The sequence below is a fragment of the Lithobates pipiens genome, unplaced genomic scaffold (assembly GCF_037356315.1).
Source record: "Lithobates pipiens isolate NorthernLeopardFrog02 unplaced genomic scaffold, aLitPip1_a1.2 Scaffold_18, whole genome shotgun sequence".
Taxonomy (NCBI): Eukaryota; Metazoa; Chordata; class Amphibia; order Anura; family Ranidae; genus Lithobates; species Lithobates pipiens.
This window is the reverse complement of record NW_027507758.1, coordinates 575674705-575682632: the sequence shown is the minus strand read 5'-3', so window position 1 is coordinate 575682632 and position 7928 is coordinate 575674705.

Below are 7928 nucleotides of genomic sequence, written 5' to 3'. Positions count from 1 at the left end.
GGCCAAAACATCAGCCGCTTGGGCTCCACATGTTTGACCAGACATATGTTGACCTGCCATGCAGCTCGTTGGCAAGCGTACCTAAAAGACCCACACCAAAGAACAAAGCGGACCTCTCCTTGCTCCTCATCAGCTGGGATCTCCAACCCCACTGGACCTTCAGTCCTCTCTGAAACCTGCTCTGAGAGGAATGAAGGTGTAGAATTAGGTGTGTCACAGCCAAGTGCTTCCGGGAATCTGCTAGCAGTACACCCACGTCCGATTATAGCAGGCAAATGTCCCTGCCCCAGCTGCTGGACCGGTGAAAGAAGTTCACTCCCAGCCACCCACATGCCCAGCGGTTGAATGCTAGCTTGGCTAAATTGCTAGCACTTCAACTGCTGCCTTTTCAGTTGATAGACTCGGCCCCCTTCCGTGAGTTTGTACAATGTGCGCTTCCTCAGTGGCAGGTCCCCAAACGCCAATTTTTCTCACGGAAGGCGATTCCGGCTCTCTACCGGCATGTGGAAGGCAATGTCCTTGCCTCACTGGACAGGGCGGTCAGCGGTAAGGTGCATATTACTGCTGACTCATGGTCCAGCAGGCATGGACAGGGATGTTACCTGTCTTTCACGGCCCATTGGGTCACTCTTCTGGCAGCTGGGAAGGATGCAGGACAAGGTGCAGTATTGTTGGAGGTTGTTCCGCCACCACGCCTCCAAAATGCTACTATTGGTTGTGACACACCTCTCCCCTTCCCCTCCACCCCCTCCTCTTCTTCTTCCTCCATGGCCTCTTCCAGTGCTCTGTCCTCATAACCAGCGGTGCTCCGTAGGCATTCCAGGGGCTACGCAAGTACGCAGGCAAAACGATGCCATGCCGTGCTTGCGCGGGTTTGTTTGGGGGACAGGAGCCACACTGGGGCGGATGTTTTGTCAGCTCTGCAGTTGCAAGCTGAGAGGTGGTTGACGCCACGCCAGCTTAAGCCTGGAATGGTGGTTTGGGACAATGGCACCAACCTCCTCTCCACCCTCCGACAGGGACAACTGACCCATGTGCCTAGTGTAGCTCACGTCCTTAACCTGGTGGTGCAGCGGTTCTTGGGCAGGTACCCGGGCTTACAGGATGTCCTAAAGCAGGCCAGGAAAGTCTGTGTGCATTTCCGCCAATCATTTAATGCCTGTGCTCGGCTTGCTGAGCTCCAAAAGGAGTTGAACCTACCCAAGAACCGCCTTATATGTGACATGCCCACCAGGTGGAACTCAACGTTGGCCATGCTGCAGCGGCTGCACATGCAGCAGAGGGCCATCAATGAGTACCTGTGTGACTACGGCACCAGGACAGGGTCAGGGGAGCTTGGTTTTTTCTCACCACGCCAGTGGGGCATGATCAGGGATGCATGCACTGTCCTGTCCCCATTTGAGGAGGCCACAAGGTTGGTGAGCAGTGACAGTGCATGCATCAGTGACACTGTACCTCTTGTCCACCTCTTGGAGCATACGCTGCGTGGAATAATGGACAGGGCACTTGAGGCAGAACAGAGGCAGGAAGAGGAGAACTTCCTTGCCTCTCAAGGCCCCCTTTATCCAGACAGTGTTTCTGCTGTGCCACCCATCACACAGGAAGAGGATGAGGAGGAGGAAGATGATTGTGTCAGCATGGAGGTTGAGGCTGGCACTCAGCATCAGCAGGAGCAGCAGTCTTGTAGGGATGATTTACATTCCCAAGAAACCCGTGGACTTGTACGTGGCTGGGAGAAGGTAGCTGCGGATCATGTTGTCCTTAGTGACCCAGAGGACTCCGGACCGAATACCTCAGCTAACCTATGCTGCATGGCCTCCCTGATCCTGCAAAGCCTGTGGAAGGATCCTCGTATTCTTTGGATCAAGGAGAGGGACCATTACTGGCTGGCCACTCTCCTTGATCCACGGTACAAGGCTAAGGTTGCCGACCTTATCTTGCTGTCGCAGAGGGAGCAGAGGATGAGACATCTCCGGGAGGCCTTGCAGAAAAAGGCTGTGCAATGCGTTCCCAGAGACTGGGAGGTTACAAACTCCTGGTCCTGGACAACGCGTTGCTGAGGCATTGGTCAGAAGGAGCAGTGGAGAAGGTGGCCGTCTGACCGATGCTTTCAGACAATTTTTTAGTCCGCAGCCCCAAGGTATGATCGGTTCCAGCAACCATCACCAGCGTCTGATTTACATGGTGCAGGAATACCTAGGGGTAAGGTCAGACTTGGACACCTTTCCCACCGAAAATCCTCTGGCTTACTGGGTCTTGAGGATGGATCACTGGCCAGAGCTTGCACAGTATGCAATTGAGCTACTGGCCTGTCCTGCATCCAGCGTTCTTTCGGAACGCACCTTCATGCTGCTGGTGGCTTTGTTACCGATCACAGGGTGCGCCTGTCCACCAACTCAGTTGATCGACTGACCTTCATCAAGATGAATCAGTCTTGGATTACCCACAGCTACCAAGCACCTGAAGCTGATGTAACCGAATAATTTTTTTAGAAATATCACATCCCTTCAAGATTGCCTATGCTGATGCTGAGTGACTGTCCTGTTATGTTGATTGTCTATCCTATTCCTCCTCCACTGATATGTTGGAAGAACATTTTTGGCTCTGGGTGATGCCACCAGCCCAATTTTTCTGCCCCTGTTTAACAGGGGCGTTTAATTACAATTTTTGATGCAATGCTTTGCAGCAGGGCTTATTCCTGCACTGCAACTAGAGTGTATGGGAGAGGTTGCAGTGTCGTGGCACCAGCACCAGTGCCTAAGGCCCAATTTTTCTGCCCCTGTTTAACAGGGGCGTTTAATTACAATTTTTGATGCAATGCTTTGCAGCAGGGCTCATTCATGCACTACAACTAGAGTATATGGGAGAGGTTGCAGTGTCGTGCCACCAGCACCAGTGCCAGCAGCCCAATTTTTCATCCCCTGTTTAACAGGGGCATGTAATTACAATTCTTGATATAATATTTCACAGGACGGCCCATTCCTGTGCCCACCCAGAGTAACTGTGAGGACTTATAGTGTTGTGGCACCAGCACCACAACCACCAAAGGTAAATTTTTCTACCACTGTTCAACAATGGCATGTAATTACAATTCTTGATATAATCGTTCACAGCAGGGCACTCCAGAGCCCACCAAGAGTCACTTTGAGGGCTTACAATGTTGTGACAAAACCAACACCTTGTTCCGCTATTTCTGCAGAGCATATAGGGCAGGCCCCTACTTTCAAACATCCAACTTACAAACATCTCCTACTTGCAAACGGAAGGAGACAACAGCAAGTGAGATGAAAAAAGACAGACGGCAAAACAAATTATACAAGGGAGATAACCCTTCCCTATGTTTTCCAAAAAGCTTAAAAATAGATTTTTTGACTGGAGCTACACTTTAAAAATGTACCAGTTGAAAATTACAAACAGATTCTACTTAACACAACAAACCTACACAGTCCCTGTCTTGTTTGCACCACCTGTATACTGCTGTTCTGAGTATATAGGGCCTGGGGGCCACACGTATTTCCTTTTTTTAATATGGGTACGGGGTTCCCCTTAATATCCGTACAAGACCCAAAGGGGCTGGTAATGGGCAGGGAGGGCTACCCATGCCCTTTTTCTCAATGATTTTCAACCATATTGCAGGAACCAGATATAACATTAAAACCGCAAGCAGTTTTAAATGACGTTATTTCCGTTAAATGTCATTTTGTGCAGGGACTGTTCTAAACATGGGAAACACATGGCACTTCACAGGCATACTATAGAGACCCCCCAGGCACGATATTTAAAGGAATATTTCATTTTTTTTTTTCACTTTAATCATCATTAAAATCAGTGCTCCCGCCAAAACAGCAGTTTTTAAAACTTTTTTTTGCATTGACCCATGTCCCCTGAGGCAGTAGCCAGGTCCCCAAACCCTTTTTAGGACAGTATCTTGCATATTAGCAGTTAAAATTATCACTTTTAATTTCGAACGTTCGAGTCCCATAGACTTCAATGGGGTTCTAACGTTCGTACGAATTTGGGGTCCGTTCGAAAGTTCTGGTGCGAACCGAACCGGGGGGTGTTCAGCTCATCCCTAGTCTGGAGGCTTCACATACGTTGGCTCGGCTATGTGTAGTGGTGAGTATGGGTCCTCTACTTATCAGGCCCCTCTTACCCTCTGCCTTAAAATACCAAGTATCATGCCATATACCAAACTGTATTCTTTCACCTTAGGTACAATACATACACATCTACCCCTGAAGAGCGAGCTGGGACTCGCGAAACATGTTGGGTACACCTGATGTTTGTATGTTATGTTATGTGATTGTTTATACACAATTGTACTACTACCAATTTTATTCAACCCAGTTTTATGTACCTTGTACTATGTGGATTTCTTTGATGACAATAATGCTTGTAATACTTTTACTGAATAAAAACATATACTGTACTTACTCTTGTTACTTTTATTGGCTTAGTGGTGCTCACCTCATCTAAAGTCCCAGGGTGAAATTTTCTCTTTTTTTGTAGCATTTTTAGAAAGTAGACATTCCAATGTATTAAGTATGTAGCAAGGTGAGTTTTTTAAGTTATTTTTTCCCACAATTTTTTGCAAAATGAAGAATATATATATATTTTTTTTTTACAATATGGTCATATTATCGGGTTATTTCTCAAACACAGCATACCTGTATGCATACAACAAATTACACCCCAAAATACATTCAGCTACTCTTCCCGAGTATGGCCATACCACATTTGTGAGACTTTTACACAGCCTGGCCACATACAAAGGCCCAATATTGAAGCAGCACCTTCAGGCGTTCTACGAGCATAAATGACACATCTCATTTCTCAACCACCTATTACACTTTTGAAGGCCCTGGAGCACAAGGACAATGGAAACACCCACAAAATGACCCCATTATAGAAAGAAAACACCCCAATGTATAATCTAGGAGACATAGAGTCTTTTGAACAGTTAATTTTTTCCAGAAGTTTCTGCAAATGTGTAAAAAAAAAAAGTTGTCAATTTATAAGAGATTTATAACACATAGCATGTATATAGCAAAAATTACACCCCAAAATACATTCTGCTACTCTTCCCGAGTATGGCGATACCACATGTGCGAGACTTTTACACAGCCTGGCCACATACAGGGGCTCAACATTGAAGTAGTACCTTCAGGCTTTCTAGTAGCATAAATTACACATCTCATTTCATTCCTGCCTATCCCAAATTTGAAGGTCCTTGAGAACCAGGACAGTGGAATTACCCACAAAATGAACCCATTTTGGAAATAAAACACCCTAACTTATATTCTATGAGGCATGAGGTGGGTACTCTGATGGCCTGGTGACAGGTACTCGGGTACTCTGATGGCCTGGTGACAGGTACTCGGGTACTCTGATGGGCTACAGATAGGTACCCAGGGACTCTGATGGGCTGGTGACTGGTATTCGGGTACTCTGAATGGCGGTGACAGGTACTCGGTACTTATATGAACTGTGACAGGTACTCAGGTGCTCTGGTACTCAGATGTGTCGTGACAGTTACTCTGGTACTCATATGGACTGTGACAGGTACTCGGGTACTCAGATGGACAGTGACAGGTACTCGGGTACTCAGATGAACTATGACAGGTACTTTGATGGGTGGTGTTAGGTCCTCTTTATTGGGGGGGCAATCAGTGTGGTTGGTGTACACTGTAAGTGGTAACGAGATGTTACCGCAATCTCCTTCTCACACACACGATTGGTGTGTGAGGAGAAAAACCCAGTAACATTTAGTTACCGCTATATTTACATTTAGTGATCGGCTGTGAAATGATCACAGCCAGTCACGTGGTAAACAGCTGCCAGCCAATGGCTATTCACCAGTGTTGGTAAGTGAGCAGTGTTCCCGGGAGCACACCGCCACTGACGTGCTTGCGCATGCGCCGAGCAAGATTTCATCACAGCCAATCACGTGGTAAACAGCCATGCCCAATGGCTGTTCACCCCCCTCGGTGGCGAGCGGTGTCTCTGTGACACGCCGCCAATGAAGGTACAGGGCTGCTTGAACACGATAGCGCGTATGCCCTGTTTAAATGGACAGACGTCATATGATGCCCGCCTAGAATGAGAAGCGCGCCGCCTGGCCGTCATATGACGGGTGGCGGGCTGCAAGTGGTTAAGAAATATATGAATATTAATGAATTCCACTTTATCAGATTGAGAAACCCATAGCAGATGTTTGTGTCATCAGCTCATGCCACCTGTCTGGGGACACCTGCTATAACATGTGTATTATAAGTAGGTCAGTACCATTGTTTATTGTGTAAATTGAGACCAATTGTTTCTGTCTCTAGGCTGGGTTAAGTGACTAGTTAATTAGCTCAAGTTAGTTATATCACTGTCAGCTATTAGTTGCTTAGCATATAGTTTATATTGGTTGTCCCTTAGTCATGTTTATTATATTTCTGTATATTTCTCATATTTGCATATGATAATGTGATCAGCCTCACCTGACCTGGTGTACTATTTACTCTGTGTGATTTTCAATAAAGAGTCATTCCCTTGGAGTTTACCTCATATATGGTCTGTGTAAAATGTTTGGGGTAAAAAGGGCTAGGAATGGTTTGGAGGGCACAAAGTGCTGTTTGGCGGAAGGAAGCACTTAGTTGGGGTGCCAAGTGGTTCCGTCACAGAGAACAAAAGAGATCATCACACTTTTTTATTGACATTTGCTCTCATCTGAAGGTATCAATAGACACTTTCAAGTGAAACTGGTATAGATGGCTAAAGTTGTATGCAGATCCTTATGTATTTATTTATTGTACAGATCCAATAGGACCTTACCCCTTCTAAGTTCAATTATTGATTATGATTGGTAGCCTCATTGACCAATGGGAATGTCCAATAGGTGGGAGGAAGTAGAAAAAGAACTGATCTCTTGTTAGAAAACACTAAGGCCCCTTTCACATGGGACGGATCGGTAATGATCCGCTCCGTGATGATCCGCTTGCTCAGTGGGGATCGCTCCGTTGTCCCCGCTGAGCTGGCGGCGGACAGGGCGGTCTCTTGACACTGTGCAGGGACCGCCCTGTCAGCTCTCCACTCTCCTTTATGGGGATCGGATGAGCACGGACCGTCTGTCCGTGTTCATCCGATCCGCTCTGCAGACGGATAGAAAAATAGGATTTTCCTCCGTCTGCAGAATCGGACAATTGCGGAGGCAGACAATAGCGGGTGTCTGCGGATGTTCATCCGCAGACACCCACTATCCCATAGGAATGCATGTATGTCCGTATTTCATCCGCAAACGGATGGATGAAATATGGACATACTGTCCGCATGTGTGAAAGGGGCCTTAGTAACTTGTAACTTGATTTACTAAAACTGGAGAGTGCAAAATCTGGTGCAGCTGTGCAAAGTAGCCAGTCAGCTTCTAACTCAGATTGTTCAATTAAGCTTTGACAGAAAAACCTGGAAGCTGAGTGCCGAGCTGAGCTGCACCAGATTTTGCACTCTCCAGTTCCAGTAAATCAACCCCATAGTGCTCTGTTTATTAAGTAAAAAATATTTTATGCAACAAAGATAACAAAAGGAGGTGATAAAAAACACATAAAAACATGTATAAGCCTAAAAAAATATTAATACAATTCTGACCCAAAATGGGAAAAGTTTAAAATAACCTCCGTATCCTCCTGAATCGTATTATATGTCATTTGATAGACTGCGTAAAATGAATGACCAAATAGGAAGATCTAATCATTTTAACACATTTTCTTCATTTAATGGTTATGAAAAATGTAAAAGTTAAAATAAAATAAAAAAACACAATTTTCTTTTAGTTTTGTAAATAAATATTTGCAAATATTCTGTATTCTCCTCTGCAACCAGTAAATGGATTCTTAGGCAGTTTCTCACAATTTTCTCCTTTATCTGTTTTGCTGCAAAAAAATCTT